This window comes from Parambassis ranga, unplaced genomic scaffold (assembly GCF_900634625.1).
Source record: "Parambassis ranga unplaced genomic scaffold, fParRan2.1 scaffold_21_arrow_ctg1, whole genome shotgun sequence".
NCBI classification, from domain to species: domain Eukaryota; kingdom Metazoa; phylum Chordata; class Actinopteri; family Ambassidae; genus Parambassis; species Parambassis ranga.
This window is the reverse complement of record NW_021144767.1, coordinates 5557740-5575630: the sequence shown is the minus strand read 5'-3', so window position 1 is coordinate 5575630 and position 17891 is coordinate 5557740. Positions and strand designations below refer to the sequence as shown.

Here is a 17891-nt window from a genome sequence, read left to right as displayed (position 1 = left end):
TTGAGGACAACAATGTTCACATTTTAGACAGAGAGGAAGTCAAGGAAGCCATCTATGTTAAGCTGGAAAAACCTTCTCGAGGTGGTGGCCTCATCTTTTTACCACATACAAAGCAGTTATTTCATCCATTCCCAGGAAGTTTCACTCCAAGTCACATGCTAACAGCAAGAACAATGGGCTGTCTACCAGCAGTCTGTCGTGACCTTCCCTGGTCACCCGGATTGTCAGATTCCGTCTCCTGTATTCAGAACATTGAGTGAAAGAAAATACCCTGGGTTTTGTAGTTTCGCCTTTTGCAAAAGGGAACACAGTGAACACAGGCCTTTCAGTCTGCTTCACTCCCGTCCATACGTGTTCTGCCCCTCCCTGTACACAGGCTAGTTTTATTGAAAGTTGAGGTACATTTGCATAACAGATAAACAGTTCTTCAAGACCATCGTAGGTATTTCCATATTGGGACATGTTGCCCTTTTATCTCCACCTACTAATTATCATAATTGGTCTAACATATTTATGACTGTGAAAACACTCTGTCCCTTCTATGTTGGTTGATTTATCTTAGGTCCGTGGCTCCTAGTGCTTCGGCCTTCACCTCATCAAAGAGTTCCTCCCTAACACTCTGTAAGAGTTATAGATGTGTTTTTCTCTAAGTGTAAGCTTATATAATCAAATACATACGTGGTCTGTATCATGTCATTGCGTAAATAACCTTGTATACTTCACAAGTCTCCTAGTCGTTAGCCAGTCATTAGACACACCTGGCACAGGCAGCCAGATCATCACAGGTAACTATGGAAACATTTAGTGCTATTGTTTGTGAGTTTTATCCAGACCACCCACTGAGGTCTGCAACCACATATAAACCATGTTTCCCCACCAACAGATCAACAACTGATGAAGCTGCTTGGATGAGCAGTGAAACCTCTTCAGGAAAACTCTACAAGTCCAGACGCCTTGCTTCAATCTTCTCTACAACATGCCAAAGCAAACAGTTTTTACCACCACTGTTACACACTGAGTTTTGAAGGTCTTAACCACTAGTCTTAAGTTGGAATGTTTACGACGTGTGAAAAATTGTAATTCACGCGTGTTATTACCCACAGACTCCCATGTTAAATGAAAGCAGAAATGAACATGTTTACAGCCTGGTACAAAAAAACATTCTGGTCTCAAATGATAGGCTCTCTTCTAGTGTCAATTGTAGGGGGGGGTGAATTTTTTTTTACAACTCACTCGTTTTAATTCAAAGTCAGCTTTATTGTCAAATCTGCTATATGTGCTGGATCATACAGAGAATCGAAATTGCGTTACTCTTCACTCATATATAACATATAATTAAAAACTTGTGTAAGTGTAAAAAAATGTACCTACAATGAGGCACACACAAAATTCAAGGCACAAAATGAAGGCACAATGCACTCAGTGATGCTGTAACCTCTGTTATGCTGACTTTTTAAAAAAAATACTTTAATAATCCCAGAAGGGAAATTGCTTAAGGCTGCTGCCAAGCAGTGTCATACAATGACCAGCACTGGAGGCAATGTGGGTCAAGGACACACAATCCTGCTCTACCACTGAGCCACTGCTGATGTTGCTTTCCCTTCTGGACTGCTGACTTGCCAGAATACTGACTGTTACTCCTGAATTCTACGTATAATTCCGGAATTCTGTTGACTATTCTGGAATGCTGCTGCTTATTCCGGATTTCTGCCTTTTAACTTCCTGTGGCGCCGTCCTTCAGGGTGGATACAGCTCCTGAGAGCTAGAAAAAAAAAGGACTGCACTCAGACATCCCGGAAAACAGCGTCACTGCCCCCGGCTTTGTGACTGTACAGGTGGACAGAGATCTGACTGGTGTGAGCTTTTGCTTGGCACAGAGGCAGCTAATAAACTGAAAGTTGTACCTTTTTCAAATGACATGGTGAGGAGGAGAACAGAAGATCTCTCAGCTGACATTCAGGCACAGCTGCTGGATAGACTGCGATCATGTAAGAAATGTTCCTTTCAGTTGGATGAATCGACAGAGCAGAGCATCTCCAGTGCTGCTCAGTTGATAGTTTTGGTGTGCTATCCCTGGAAAGGAGATATTTTGGAAGACTTTCTGTTCTGCAAGTTATTGCGCAGATAAAGTCTGTCAATCCAGAGATTAAAGCTGCTCACTGTATGCTGCTGAACATGAGGCACTGCTGGATCACTCTGAGGTGCGATGGCTGTCGCAATGGCTGCAGCACAGAGCTCAATCAGAGGGAAAGAAGAAGGAGCAACATCACTGGAGAGCAGACTGGAGAAGAAGGCAGCGTGGTCAGAGCAGTCAGAAACAGGTGCTGCAGGGTTTCAGCCTTTCTCTGACACAACCTGATTCAGATCATGTGCTTCATCTGGTGCAGAATGATACAGCTGTAAATCCGAATGAACTCAAAATTCATTAGTAATCCTGTACTCCTGTTAACCTGTCATTGTGATCAACAATTACATAATGCAATTAGCAGAAAAAGTGTCACTATTATTACAAAGGGGCAGCTAATTATCTACAGGTTTAGATTTTGTTAGCCACAACACCCACTGTTTTAACGGAGACAAAATGGCTGACAGTAAGTAAATAGTAAAAGTACATTATTTTGTTACATTTGTACTTAAGTACAAGTAAAAGTACTGGCTTAAAAATAAAGTACAAGTACCCAGAAAAACTACTTAATTACACTAACTTGAGTATTTGTAATCAGTTACTGCCACCCTTGGATATTTGCAGTCCACCCCTGGACACATGCAGTCCACCCTGGACACATGCAGTCCACCCCTGGACACATGCAGTCCACCCCTGGATATATGCAGTCCAGTGCAGTGAGGTATGCTCTGTTCTGTACAATGGAGAAAACCAAACAACTACTCCAAAAACTGGCCTTCAATGCTTGTCAAGATGCTTATGTTTAAGGCAAAAGCTGTGACCTCTTTCAAGTTTTGCAGCGTATTTTCGCTCGAAGCCGTGAACACATGTTAATCAGACAGACGAGGTGGCCGAGTGGTTAAGGCGATGGACTGCTAATCCATTGTGCTCTGCACGCGTGGGTTCGAATCCCATCCTCGTCGTTTCATATTTTAAGGTCAACGTCCTGACACAGGATCATCAGTTGATGGTGTCATAAAACATTCCAACTTAAGACAGTAATACTGGTCTCCTGTCTATGGAGAAGTCCACAGGTCTGTGCATTGGTCCAGCTGTAGTCATTAATGGAAAACCACATTCAGTAGGTCAGGAAATGAGAATATGTGAAAAGGTTCAATATTGAAGACACCTGAGCCACTCTAACCAAATAATGAACTCAAAACACCTGCAAAGGCCTTTAAATGGTCTCAGTCTAGTTCTGTAGGCTGCACAACCACGGGAAGACTGCTGACTTGACAGTTGCCCAAAAGACGACCATTGACACCTTGCACAAGGAGGGCAAGACACAAAGAGGCTGGCTGTTCACAGAGCTCTGTCCAAGCACATTAACAGAGAGGGAAGGGGAGTACAAGCAAGAGGGAGTACAAAGTGTTCTGCCCAAACAGGGACTTGAACCCTGGACCCTCAGATTAAAAGTCTGATGCTTCCAACACTTCACTAGTACACTTCATGTAGAGTAGTGAGTCCTGATTGACTTGCGATTAACCCTTTATACAAGGGGGATTAGCTCAAATGGTAGAGCGCTCGCTTAGCATGTGAGAGGTAGCGGGATCGATGCCCGCATCCTCCAGCCTGCATTTTAGGGAGGGTGTAGCTGGATGGATGAGGATGGATGGATAATGTAGTGGACTCCCACCCAGCAGATCAAGTCCCAGAGGTTACAGCATCATTTATTAGCTGAGTTTCCCTCAGGGAAGCTGCTGTTTACAAGCTGTTTACAGAGAGAAACAAGAAAACAACAGTCAGCATCATCTTCCATAAAAACACATGACAATAACATGTGAGACAGAGAGTTTATGATCAGTGCTCCCCCTGCTGGTTAGGACATATGATGACATTTTAAATGTACCAGTCAAAAGTCACTCAGTGGTTTGTCTTTGTTTTTATGACTTTCTACATTGTAGATTCATCCGGAAGACATCAGAGCTGTGAAGGAACACATGTGGAATGATGCAGTGAACACAAAGTGTTAAACCAAGCAGAATATGTTTGATGTTTGACATTCTTCCAAGCAGCCAGCTTTTGCTTTGATGACAGCTTTGCACACTCTTTGCATTCTCTCAATCTGAACTGAACCACCAATGCTGTGCAATGCTGACATCTAGTGGTGGAATCCCAGGCTGCAGCCTCCTCATTCCAAAATCAATCCCTCCTCCACATAAAGTCAGAAGTTCTAAATGTGAGTCATTAAATGAGAGGTTCCAGCAGAAACATCCAAACATCTGAAGAGAAGCTGAGAAGCCTGAGATACAGGGGCTGCAAGCTGTGCTTCAACTGTTCCTGTTTAGACAATAAGAACAGATCATCACTGTCTTTTTAAAATGTTCTGATCAAATCACATTAGTTGTATATTTATATTACACACAGAGCTGTTGTTTCAGTCACATCCATTTGTTATGTGTACAGTGGGTGCTGGAAGTATTCAGACCCCCTTAAATGTTTCACTTTGTTATATTGCAGCCATTTGCTAAAATCATTGAAGTTCATTTTTCCTCATTAATGTCCACACAGCTCCCCATACTGACAGAAACACACAGAGCTGTGACATGTTTGCAGATGTATTAAAAGACAAAGTGAAATATGACATGGTCCTAAGTATCAGAGCCTTTGCTGTGACTCTCATATATTGAACCCAGGTGCGTCCATTTCTTCTGATCGTCCTTCAGATGGTTCTACACCTTCATCTGAGTCCAGCTGTCTTTGATGATACTGATTGGACTTGATGAGGACAGACACACACCTGTCTGTATAAGACCTTACAGCTCACAGTGCAGGTCACATACTGGGTGATGACGTCCTCCTGCAGGTGTTACTGTGGAACAACTGCTCTGGATTGGGATGAGTCTGAATAGAACTTTGTTAGCTTTGTAAAGCTGTGTGGTAGTTAGAGAGGAACTGAAAAGAGTCAACAACAAGGAGTTGGTCTCCAATGGAATACAGTTTGGGTTAGGGATTGGAACCCGGGACCTCTCGCACACGAAGCGAGAATCATACCCCTAGACCAACGAGCCATATGTGAGCCGACAGTGAAGAGAGGAGAGCTTTAAATGTACTGCTACAACCTGATTGGCTGCATGAGCAGCGAGGCAGCGCCTGATTGGTGGAGGAGCTGACTAGAGAGCGTGTCAGTGCATCTGTCATGTGACTTATCAGCTCTGCTCTTTCTGCCTTTTCCTCTGAATCTTTTCATCTCATCAGTGTTCCGCCCTCATACGTCCTGCATCAACATGAAGCTGCTGTTTATTCATGCATTTCTAACACACAGCTGACAGGTCCGTCACTACCTGCAGTAAGGTATTGGATCTGGACTGGAAGCTGAGTGAGGAGAGAAGCATTCTGAAGGCTTCCAGTGACTGGCGTGTGGATGTTGAATCTGTCTGAGTCCAGTGTTCAGCTCAGTCCAGCTGCTGCACACAGTGAGGAGCTGTGACTGCATCCAGCTCAGTCCTGCTATGAACTGTGAGTCTGAACTTTGGGGTCGACCCTGCAGGATCCTGCAAAGGCCCAACAGCCTGTTGCACTGATGCACAGGAAGCCTTTCCACAGTTGAAGCAGGCAGTGTGTGTGTCTGAAGCAGTGTATTGTGTGTGTGTGTCTGTGTGTTAGTGTGTGTCAGTGTCTATATTGTGGCCCTGTGTTGGCCTCTCAGGGAGTGTTGTGTTGTTGCTGCTGTCTCTCCCCTGTGTGTGCAGGAGGTTGCTGGGTGGAGCTGATCCTGAGCTTATGCAGCTCTCCTGTGCTGACGAGCTGGAGACGGTTTAAGAGTTCCCAGTCTGTTTGCTTCACTCTCTCTCTCCCCGTCTGGCCTACTAGGAGGGCTGCTCTCTCTCCAGCCTGCTGCAGGCATGGCGGTGTATTTTGTTTGCACATTTCCTTGTTAGTCAATTGTTGGTATACAACTACTGTTCTTTCTTCAATAAATGGTCAAACGGTTAAAGTTGTGTTTGTCCTCCCCAATGTGTCACACTTTCTGAGCCGGTGCGACAATATATGTGTGTGCATGTCTGTAAGAGTGTGTGTATGATTGTGTGTGTTGGTGTGTGTGTGTGTGTGTGTGTGTGTGTGTGTGTGTGTGTGTGTGTGTGTGTGTGTGTGTGTGTGTGTGTGTGTGTGTGTGTGTGTGTGTGTGTGTGTGTGTGTGTGTGTGTGTGTGTGTGGTCAGCTTTCATCCTTCCTGTCAGCAGAGCAAAGCTGTATCAGTGTCTCATCCAGGTCTCAGCTCCTCAGGCTTTCTTCAGAAGAGCTGTCACTGTTGGAGTATCTGTTGCACAAGTGCTGCACATATCTGATCTAAGTTCTTTCTGAATCCTCACATCTAAAGTTACAGAGAACTTTTACAAACTCCCTTCTTGTTGGCTGCTACAAGCCTCCAAACATCAGAGGCCTGCACACCATGAGCTTCCTGCACTTCCTGCTGTTGATGACAGCTCTCTCTCAGATTGGGAGATTAGACTGATGTGACTGTGACATCATGACGTCACTATTCAGAGCCTGCTGTTTAACATGCTGCTCACAGAGAGACAGAAACAGCAGCAGCACTCTGTGAGCCAGGTCCACTCTACTTGGAGGAAGTAAAACGTCTGAGATACCATAGTTTGAAAGAAATGTCTCTAGACAAGAGGCAGATTTTGATAACCAGGCCTAACCGATGACCGATCCATCCCTGGGTCCAGACACAGATTCAAATCTCCCCCCATAATGAGCAGGTGTGAATTTAAACACGGGATCAATTTAATGATGCGGGAGAAAAACTGTGGGTCATCAAAATGTGGAGCATATATATATATTAGCTAAAATAACGTTGAGATTAAAGAGTTTGCCAGTCACAATAACATAACGGTGGCCCACTGCTGGCGACCTCAAGACTTTCTACTGCAGGTTTGAGAGGGACCACTTCACACCCCTAACCTGTACCACAATGACCCCACTCGGCAGCACCCCATCAGGGACCACCATCCCATCACAACCACCAACACAATGAACCCTGCAGCATCTCCATCATAATGACCACCAGAACGACTCCACTCAGCAGCAGCAACCCCAACAGCCCCACAGCCATCAGTGCCTCCTCAGTGGTTTCTATGGTAACCAAACAGAATCCCATTTAAAAGGTTACAATTCCACCACTGTTGACCAATGAATATACAAAACCATAATTCATTCACTGAAGTGAGAACAGCCTTTCTGTGATCTGAATTTTATCTGAATCATGGTGAAATGATGATCCTGGAAACTAAACAAACAGCCAAAATAAAGTGTCCAGAGAAAGTCCAACATAATAATCAAAATACAGGCTGCTATGTCAAAAACATTCTCACATGATATGTTCAGCAAAACACTGCAAAAAGATCAGCAAGAACAAAGAACAGAGGGCCAAAAGGAACAAACTCAGCAGAGGCTGCAGGAGGACTTCTCTGGCCTCCAGAGCTCAGCTCTGGTCCTCTGGTTCCAGCCTTGGTCCTCCACTCACTGTGATCCTTTGTTGTACCAGGTGTAGTTTTGGTGGCTACACATGTGTTCAGAAACTGTTCTGTTGTAGCAGCTGAGCTTTACTCCAATCCACTGTCACCACAAACACTTTCCCCTCTCTGTTCTTCTTCTTCCTCTGCCTCTTCTTCGTCTTCTGTGGTGTTTTCTGGCAGCTGACATCCACACAGTGACATTTCTGCCTCCTCCTGTCTTCAGTCAGACTGTTTCTCTCACAGTCTGTAGAGAGAAGCTGACATTGTTGCACTGATTAACCTCAACCACACACACCTGTGTGAGCCGCACCATCATTCTAACAGTTCCATTGTTACACTGAGTGACAGCAAAGCAGTGAGCCCCCTGCTGGTGATCAGCTGCATGTACCAGAAGCAGACAGAGATTTCTGATATGATGTTAAAGGTGTCACAGAGGAGGATCCGACTGTCTGACCTCTGATTCTTCTGTCAGCATCAGACACATCACAGTTTGATCAGTTTTCAGATCACACACAGCAGCATCAGTAACACTGAGCAGACATTACACGCTCCATCAAACACACACACACACTGCTCACTTATACAGGGATAATAAGTAAAGTTCTTTACAATAAATTCACATTCACATTTTATTATCACTTCACACATGGCACAGTATATATGGCAGAGAGTTAAAGGTGGAATATGTAGTCAGAGTTAATACCAAATATTGACACTAGGTGGCAGCACTTCAGCCTCCATCCACTGCTGCACTACCAGCACCACTCTCAGTGCTTTTTGTTTCCATTGACTGTACAACATGATTCAATCCATGTTATTTATATGACAAACTATGTGTAGTGTTTCTATGTGTGTAGCTGACATGTTGCTCAGCTTCCATTGGACACATATACTAGATGGAAGCTGCAGCAGGATTGGCTGATGACTGATCACAGGTGTGAACAATCAGCCGGTGACGAGTGGAGCAGGAGCAGCTGCCCATGCTGCAGAGACACAAACAGCAGCAGCACTCTGTGACCCATGTCCACTCTGTGTGTCCTCCAGACAGTCTTAAGATTAAGATTAAGAAACCTTTATTAGTCCCACAATGGGGAAATTGCATTTTTGCAACAGCAGGTACAGACAGCAAAGGATAAGTTAAGAAAAGATATATATGATAAAATAAACTACCAATAAAATATAGAATAGAATCATCAACAGTTTACATATGAACAGTTATTGCACAGGTGAGTGGAGGGAGAAGTGGTCTGTAAGAAAACTGTACATAGTGCATCAGAAACTAAATAAATAATGTGTTGTACACTGTGGTGTGTGAATATTGCTCCTATCAGAAGTGGTTATTATACAGTCTGACAGCAGCAGAGGTTGTGTGTAATGACGCGGCTCACCAGCAGAGGGCGTGTGACGGAGCAACAAGCAGAAACTACAGAGGAGAAGAGACACAACAAAGATCAGAACAGACACACTCAGCTCTTCTCTCTGAGACCATGATGATACCGTCACATATCATCACTGCACATGTTTTTGGCTGCACGTCTGGAAATGAGAGGAGACAGAACATTATCATACATGTTGCATAAGTAAAGTCACATGACATGCACCACTGTAAATAAAGGAAACCACATATTTTTAAGACACTTAGAGCACAGAGCCCAAGAAATAATATAATCTAAAGCTCACAAGACACAAGACGAACAGAACAGAACAGAACAAATACTTTATTTATCCCAAACTGGGAAATGTTTTCTATTGCAGCAGCAATGTACAGGGTCAGTATCATCCTATCTGATGGTAAAAGTCTTTCTCCCCGTCGGGGAATCGAACCCCGGTCTTCCGCGTGACAGGCGGAGATACTATCCACTATACTAACGAGGAATGCTGACAACCACCATCTGTCATAGCAGCAGCCACCTGGTGCGGTCATGTGTCAGCTGGGGTGTGACGGAGTGGCTACGTCAGTAACTGTGGGCAGACTGCAGGTGTGTGTGCACCCAGACACACACAGGTCCCAGCTGAGAGCAGCCGGACCTTCCTGTCCTCCTGTCCATCGCTGTCCAAGGTGAACCGACACCACCAGACCACAGGGCCATTATTTATTTAGCAGGAAAGAAGAAGATGCTCTGCAGCATTCAGGTGTGTTAACACAGTGCAGAGAGAGGAAGACATGAACAATGGTGTCAGAGCAGCAGCTGTTGCTGCATCAACCTGGAAATCAAACTGTTTATATATATGCACAAACTGTACGTTCATAAGTCACATGACATGCACACTGTAAATAAAAAGGAAACCACATATTTTTAAGACTCTTAGAACACAGACAGAAGTATGAATTATATATGGTTACAATCAAAAATAATTGAATGCAAATAAATGATTTTGTGGAATTTAAATCAAAACCTAAAAACACCAGAATCAGCAAATCACATGTTTGCATTACAGTGGTCCCTCCTATAACCAGTTCACCTCTCACCTTGTTTTTCTCTTACAGCTCATTGAGTTCTGGTCCGGATAGTCCGTAGACCAGTGTCAGTCCATCTCCAGAATGCAGAATGCTGCTGAAAACAGGTTTGATCTTTGGTTTCATTCTGTAATACTGGACTTATTTCCTACGAAGGTTTGAACTCTGACAGTGTTTAAACAGAGAGAACGGAGTTTAAAGTGTGCAGTGAGGGTTCACAGCCTTAAAGGTAGGGTAGGAGATTTCATTCTGATGCACTTTTGGTTAAATTAGTGTAACTTCTCTTTACAGTCCGATTAGTTCGGCAGTTTCACTTTTAAATGAAGAATATTAATGATGATGTGTTAAAGCACCAGAGCTACAGTCATTTAAAACTGAACAATTTATCACAGTGTCGTGCATTCACATAACCTTTATTAATACCCATGGAGTCATTGGGTTGTGTGAGCAGCATATACAAGAAGTGACAGTAAACACAATGCATGTGTTGATTTTCTGTGTCCTCTTCACAGATACTGTGTGTACTACTATACTGCAGCATTTTCTGAGCCAGTCATCTACAACGTTACTAACACAGCCACAACTGTTATTTATATGTAATTCAGTGATACAATGATTCTGTACATGGTTGGAAACCTTCAGCTGTAATAGAAACAGTAGTGCTTTTTATATTGTTAGCATGGAAATGTAACCGCGCCCTGACAGATTTTTTTTTTCTTCCTTTCAGCTCTTGGAAAACTCTTCAGATCGACGCTGGATACACCTACAGACACATATTCTATATAAATAACATTAAACACATTAACACCTACAGACACATATTCTATATAAATAACATTAAACACATTAACACCTACAGACACACACACACATATTCTATATAAATAACACATAGCTATACATACATATACACACACAGTACATATACACACAACTCTGTCTACCTTCTTCACAGGACAATGCCGCGGAAGGAAAAGAGGTCCCAGGCCCAAAAGGTGCGCTGGAGGCGGCTGGACCTGGCTGGACCACCAGAGGTCGCAGCCAGAGACTCTCCTGCTGCACAGGTAAATGTTCTTATGTCAGTGTCCATATTTAAAGTCAAGAAGTGATTAATGCTTCTTCTGTTGTAATATGTTATGATATGCCAATGTTCACTCAGGTGGTCTTTCAGTAGTCGTAAAGTTGAAATGCTCTGCTCTCAGACGGCCCTGAGGCCTCCACCACCAACACAGTTGCAGAGAATGGATGCTGCACCCTCCTGCTCCCGTTCTCCAACTGCAGATGTATGTATTTTGCATCTTCCACTCGATTAGTCATGAAATTCTCCTCAGTTTAACAGATCTTAGTACATTCTGTCTCATTCACTGACTGAAGTGAATGAGACAGAATGTACTCCTCACTTCTTAATTGCATAGTTTATTTAGCTTGCATTGTTTCCATCTTGACAGACATTCCGTCATGGTTTTGGTTATTTACATGTACACAATACGCACAACAGCAGTTAAAGTTACATGTGACTTATTTGCTCTCAGATGCTTGAAACACCTCCACCCACCAAACCTTTTAGGCCATCCCCATCACACTGTTCAGCTTAAATCTCCCATATTTAAGAACATCTGTATGTATATACATAAAAAACAGCTAAGAACACTTCTATACAAAGGCATACACAATACAACAGTTAATAGAATGTATACAAGTACTATCAATATTAAAATAATAGCATCAGTGTGTACAACGCTGGTTTTCTAAAAGCCAGGATTTTGCTTCTCTCGAGAAAGTAATAAAATCATTTTTGCTCAACAAATGGTTGGGGAGTTTATTCTACCAATTAATGGCCTTATAGGAAAAAGCAGGAATTTTGCATTGCCCTCTCGAGCCACTCCGTGTTATTCTAATTGATGTTTCTGCAGTTCGGTGTACATATTCTTTGAGAGGAGGAGGGGCTTTATTGTGAACAATCTTAAAAACCAATTGCATGTGTGAAAACATAATGCAGTTTTCAAAGTTTAACATCTTATATTTGCTCAGTATGTGACAATGGTGATACTGTAGAGGTTTTTTATCAAGAGTTTTGAGAGCCTGTTTGTACAGAGACTCCATTATTTTTAAATTTGTTTTTTTTTGCTTGTGCCCAGCTTGTGATGCAATAGGAGAAATGCGGCAAAATCATTGCATTAAAGAAGCATTCAGCTGCCTGTGTTGAGAGCGAATTTCTTATATGTTTGAAGGTAGCCAAATTGTATTTTGATTGGGTTTTTGATATCTTTTTTATGTGCTTTCTAAAATTAAGTCCAGTATGAGTCCTAGGTATTTATATTCAGTGACATTTTGGATATTTTCTCCGTTTATTGTTACATTGGGATAATTTTCCATTTTGTTTTTGGTTGTGAAGTACATTAGTGCTGTTTTCCCAATATTCAGTGTCAAGCAGGAGTCTCGGAGCCACTGGTCTACCTTTTCCATAGCAGATGTTAACTTTGCAGCAACTTCTATACCATTTCTCCCATTTGCATAGATTATTGTACATTTGTATATTAACATTGTCACATACTGATGGTAGATCATTAATAGATATTGTGAAGAGTACTGGTCCTAAATGTGATCCCTGTGGGAGACCTGTCTGACATGATCTTGGTGTTAATTTGGTTTCATTTATTTTAACACACTGTGTACGGTCAGATAAGTAGGATTTTAACCATTGTATGGTGTTTGCGGACATGCTAGCTTTGTTGAGTTTACAATAAAGTTGTTCATGGTTCACTGTGTCAAATGCTTTACGCAAATCAAGAAAAATGGCTCCCACTACACCCCCTTATCTAATGACTGTTTTATATTTTCAATTAAATAGCAACAAGCTGTTTCTGTTGAATGATTCTTCCTGAATCCAAATTGCATGGGATGTAGTATGTCATATATTTCTAGATGTGTTACCAGTTGCTCAGTCACCACTTTCTCTATTGCCTTTGATAATGCTGGCAGTATACTAATAGGCCTATAGTTCGATATTTCTAGCCTATCATCCGATTTATGGATGGGAGTAACTACTGCATGTTTCAAGGAGTCTGGGAAGATATTCTGTGTAATAGAGGCATTTATTAATTTTGTTATTGGCGTAATGAGATATTGTCGATTCCTCTTAAGGAGAGCAGAATCCAGTCCGTAGATATCTGTACTTTTAGAGTTTGATAGGCTGGAGAGTATTTTATTTACCTTCAGTTCATTAGTGGGGACAAGGTTCAGTTCCTGGTGATGTATATTAGCATGTTTCCAGTGATGTGTTGATGTAAATATGTAGCTAAGTTCAATAACTGAATTGATAAAATAGCTATTGAAGGTGTTGGCTATATCCAGTTTCTCTGTGTATAATTTTCCTTTGTGTTTTATTTGGGTGATTTCATTTTTTTGCTGCTCTCTACCTATAAGTTTGTTGATGTTTTCCCATAACATGGTATTGTTTCCTCTGGCTTCTTTGATTATATTTAGAAAGAAGTTAGCTTTTGCTTTCGAAGTTCTGATGTTACTTTGTTTCGCAGACCTTTGAATAGTAAACGGTCAGTGCTTGTCCAGATTTCAGGGATTTCTTCAATGCGGTGTCCCACTGTTTCATCAGCTGCCACAGAAATTCATTGAACCATGGAAGGGTTTGTTTTTTATTATGCTTGTTCGATGATGTTTTGGAATATTTGTTTAAAATTTGCTTGATTGTCATTATCAGTCCATTGGCTATCTCTTCACACTTGACGTCTTGAAGTCTGTCGTCCCAATTTATCTGTTTCAATTCATTTTCCAGAAATATCATATTTTTCTTTGGTATGAACAAGTTTGCGTTATCTCTATTAGATCTATTTGCTTTCTTTTGTCGTAATGTAGACAGTTTTCGGACTATGAGGGTCAGATTATGTCAGATAAACCAGAGACTAAATTATAGGTTTTAATTACCCGGTCTGGCTTCTTAGCAAAGATTAGGTCCAATAATGTTCGCGAGCTGCCAGTTATTCTGGTTGGGGTGCTAATCATCTGAGTCAAATTTACCAGCAATATCTTTGAGTTTTTTCCTACGGGTTTTATCTAGCCAATTCAAATTGAAATCTCCTGTTAAAATAATTTCCTTGGCATTATGTAATTTGATCATGTTCTCAAGGTCGTCGAAGAAGTTTTCTTTAGCTGAAGGCAGTCGATAGATGTTAAACACTAAGAAAGACATTTCTGGAGACAGTGTGATTTTCACCCCAATACACTCCAGGCTATTTTCTGGCAGATCCAAACATTTACACTGTATGCTGTCCTTAACATAAATCAAAACACCTCCCCCCTTGCAGCTGAGCCTATCCTTTCTATATATATTATATCCAGGTATATGAGTTACACTTGACGGCGTAGTAGGTTTTAACCATGTTTCTGAAAGGCATAGGTAATCCAAGTTCGAATTTACAAGTAGCTGTTGGAGTTGCTCTGTTTTAGATGCAATGCTTCTTATATTTATATGTCCACCAAATATGCCCTTTGGTTTTAATTTAGGGTCCCATAAAACCCTTGCGTGATTTACAGTCTGAAATAACTTTATGAACTGTTGTTTTTTACCCAGTGAGTCCTTATCGGTTGTTTCTCCTTTCGATGTTGTCTTACCAGGTTTGCCAGTTTTTAATAGTCTTAGATTGTATTAACTTTGCTCCACATGCGGCTCCCTGTGTGTCGGTTGTTCTCATCTGATCATCGATGGTCTTCCTTAAGCATTCAAACACCATTCAAAATAGTTAAAAAAAGCTTCACCTATATGGGTATCAGAATTACGTTGACAATCTAGTAGAGGCTAATTATAATGAATCAAATCTCCTACCCATTTTTCTCAAAGATGAAAAGCATATTTGTAATTTTATTTGGAATAACAATCGAGCAAGACTCCATGCTTTATCTCCACTATGATGGAGGAGGCTTAAAGTCCCAAACCTCCAATGGTACTACTGGGCCGCCCCACTTCATAATGCCTCCCATAATGCAGACAAAGGAATAAGTAAAACTGTAGATTTATTCAATATAACATTCTCACATCATTTGAAGATTTAAGACAAGGTAGGTCAGAGGTTAACATCAAATTTCTACGCAATACTCGTGAGGACTTAACCCTCATGTGTTGTTCGGGACATTTTTGTCCTCTGAGAGAAATTTTTCTGTTTATTTTGGCCATAACTTTGTCAATATGTGGACAAATTGAATCATTTTTCCTCAATAAGCTTAATTTTACATAAATTTTGTTAATATGATTTTAAAATTTTTCATAGGGTCAACAGTACACTGTGGGCAAATTTTACCCCCTAATGTGTTGTTCGGGGACAAAAACGTCCCCTAACTTTAACGGTTTTTAAAAATATATTAGATAAATATTTTTTTTGAAATTTTTTTGCATAGACCTTTTAATTAACTTCAGTTCTAATCAACAGTAGTGAAAAAAATCATTTTCCCCCAGGATTTTAACCCTTTAATCACCAATTTTATAAGGGGTGGTGCTGAAAATTGAAAAAAAAAAAACACAAATGGCTCATTTTTAATAGAAAAGGTGAATGTGGACTGGATTCTTTTTAACCTTTATTATAGTCTTGGTCATGTCAAACATCAGTAAAAAATTGACTTTATTGCATTATTAGTTTTTGCACAGCACTGGATTTTCTTTTTTTCTCCCATTTTGTCCCATAGACTTACATTATAAACACACTTTTTTTGACTGCACAGCCATGGCACTAAATAATCATGCATTCTTGATTGTTGGTGGTTTACCCTGTTGGTAGGAGGTAACATTTGTGATTTTTACAGTTAACAACTTAATTACCATATTAACCCTTTACCTGCAGGCCTGTGCTCATGTAGTGTAGTTTCTGGCTTGTATATGGAGTTATAGGGAGTATTTTAGCACATAATTGTGTGTCTACACACTGTGTGTGTATGTTAGAGAGGAAGAGAGCCATTTGCACACTGTCAGGGAAGGAAAGTCAGGAAAATAAAGTTACTAAGTAAGTGAAGTGTACCTAATTCAGACGTACAACGGCGATGCATAAGCATGTAAAATGAAAACATCCAGGAGTTCTGGCGTCTGAAGTTGTGGATGGGTAAAATAGCTGTTTTTTTTTTTTTTTTAGCTTTCGGAAAACACGTCCTCCAGTAGAGTGACTTTACTTTTAGGTTAGTGTCTCAGTTGAGATCACTGAATTATTCTAAGTGAAGTCTAAGTGCCCCTTTTCCATGGTGTGTTGCGCTCCACACGACCATACGTACATGTGCATGTTACTAAATAGACACCATAGATAGATAACTTGATAACATAATAAATAATCATTGACTAACCAAATCTAATCTACAGTTTAGTCCCCTACTAAAATTAGTATTAAAAGTAGTTTAGTAAAGTAAAGTAAAGTAAATTTGTTGCAGCCCTAAAAGTAAGTGCCGGGCCCTTTGATGCTGAGAGGTTCAGACTTTTAATGGTGACAAGAGCAGCAAGCAGCATGAAGAGAGGATTCACCTGTGCATGAGTGAAGGATTCACTTGTGAACGAATGAAGGATTCACTTGTGAACGAATGAAGGATTCGCTTGTGAACAAGTGACGGATCTACTTGTGCAGCCTTCACAGCTTCACAGCCTGGCCCTTCATAGAGCCAGGCTGCACAATCATTTCCAGAGATTGTGCACAAGTGAATCCTCTCTTCATGTTGCTTTCTGCTCTTCTCACCATCAAATGACCACAAGGTCACATGTAAGACCACTTGCCTTTTTGTTTTGTTTAGTCTGCACCTGTAGACATCAAAGGGCCACACGTGCATAGCAACACTTTCTTTGTTTTTGTTTACTATGAAGACTCTGTGGTTGTGTGTACTCACAGACAACAAGATCAGTGTGCAAATGGCTCTCTTCCTCTCTAACATACACACACAGTGTGTAGACACACAATTATGTGCTAAAATACTCCCTATAACTCCATATACAAGCCAGAAACTACACTACATGAGCACAGGCCTGCAGGTAAAGGGTTAATATGGTAATTAAGTTGTTAACTGTAAAAATCACAAATGTTACCTCCTACCAACAGGGTAAACCACCAACAATCAAGAATGCATGATTATTTAGTGCCATGGCTGTGCAGTCAAAAAAAGTGTGTTTATAATGTAAGTCTATGGGACAAAATGGGAGAAAAAAAGAAAATCCAGTGCTGTGCAAAAACTAATAATGCAATAAAGTCAATTTTTTTACTGATGTTTGACATGACCAAGACTGTAATAAAGGTTCAAAAGAATCCAGTCCACATTCACCTTTTCTATTAAAAATGAGCCATTTTGTGTGTTTTTTTTTCAATTTTCAGCACCACCCCTTATAAAATTGGTGATTAAAGGGTTAAAATCCTGGGGGAAAATGATTTTTTCACTACTGTTGATTAGAACTGAAGTTAATTAAAAGGTCTATGCAAAAAAATTTCAAAAAAATATTTATCTAATATATTTTTAAAACCGTTAAAGTTAGGGGACGTTTTGTCCCCGAACAACACATTAGGGAGAAAAAAAGAAAATCCAGTGCTGTGCAAAAACTAATAATGCAATCAAGTCAATTTTTTTACTGATGTTTGACATGACCAAGACTGTAATAAAGGTTCAAAAGAATCCAGTCCACATTCACCTTTTCTATTAAAAATGAGCCATTTTGTGTGTTTTTTTTTTCAATTTTCAGCACCACCCCTTATAAAATTGGTGATTAAAGGGTTAAAATCCTGGGGGAAAATGATTTTTTCACTACTGTTGATTAGAACTGAAGTTAATTAAAAGG

At 40.8% G+C, this 17891-nt stretch overlaps 3 non-coding genes across 3 annotated transcripts; 2 read left to right on the top strand and 1 right to left on the bottom strand.

Annotated features, from left to right (window-relative positions):
* The first annotated feature begins 3005 nt into the window (after positions 1 to 3005).
* trnas-gcu (transfer RNA serine (anticodon GCU)) lies at positions 3006 to 3087 on the top strand. The gene has a single exon. It is a non-coding gene; the product is annotated as a tRNA-Ser (tRNA).
* Positions 3088 to 3661: 574 nt separating this feature from the next.
* On the top strand, positions 3662 to 3734 carry trnaa-agc (transfer RNA alanine (anticodon AGC)). The gene has a single exon. It is a non-coding gene; the product is annotated as a tRNA-Ala (tRNA).
* Positions 3735 to 9429: 5695 nt separating this feature from the next.
* trnad-guc (transfer RNA aspartic acid (anticodon GUC)) lies at positions 9430 to 9501 on the bottom strand. The gene has a single exon. It is a non-coding gene; the product is annotated as a tRNA-Asp (tRNA).
* Between the last annotated feature and the right edge of the window lie 8390 nt (positions 9502 to 17891).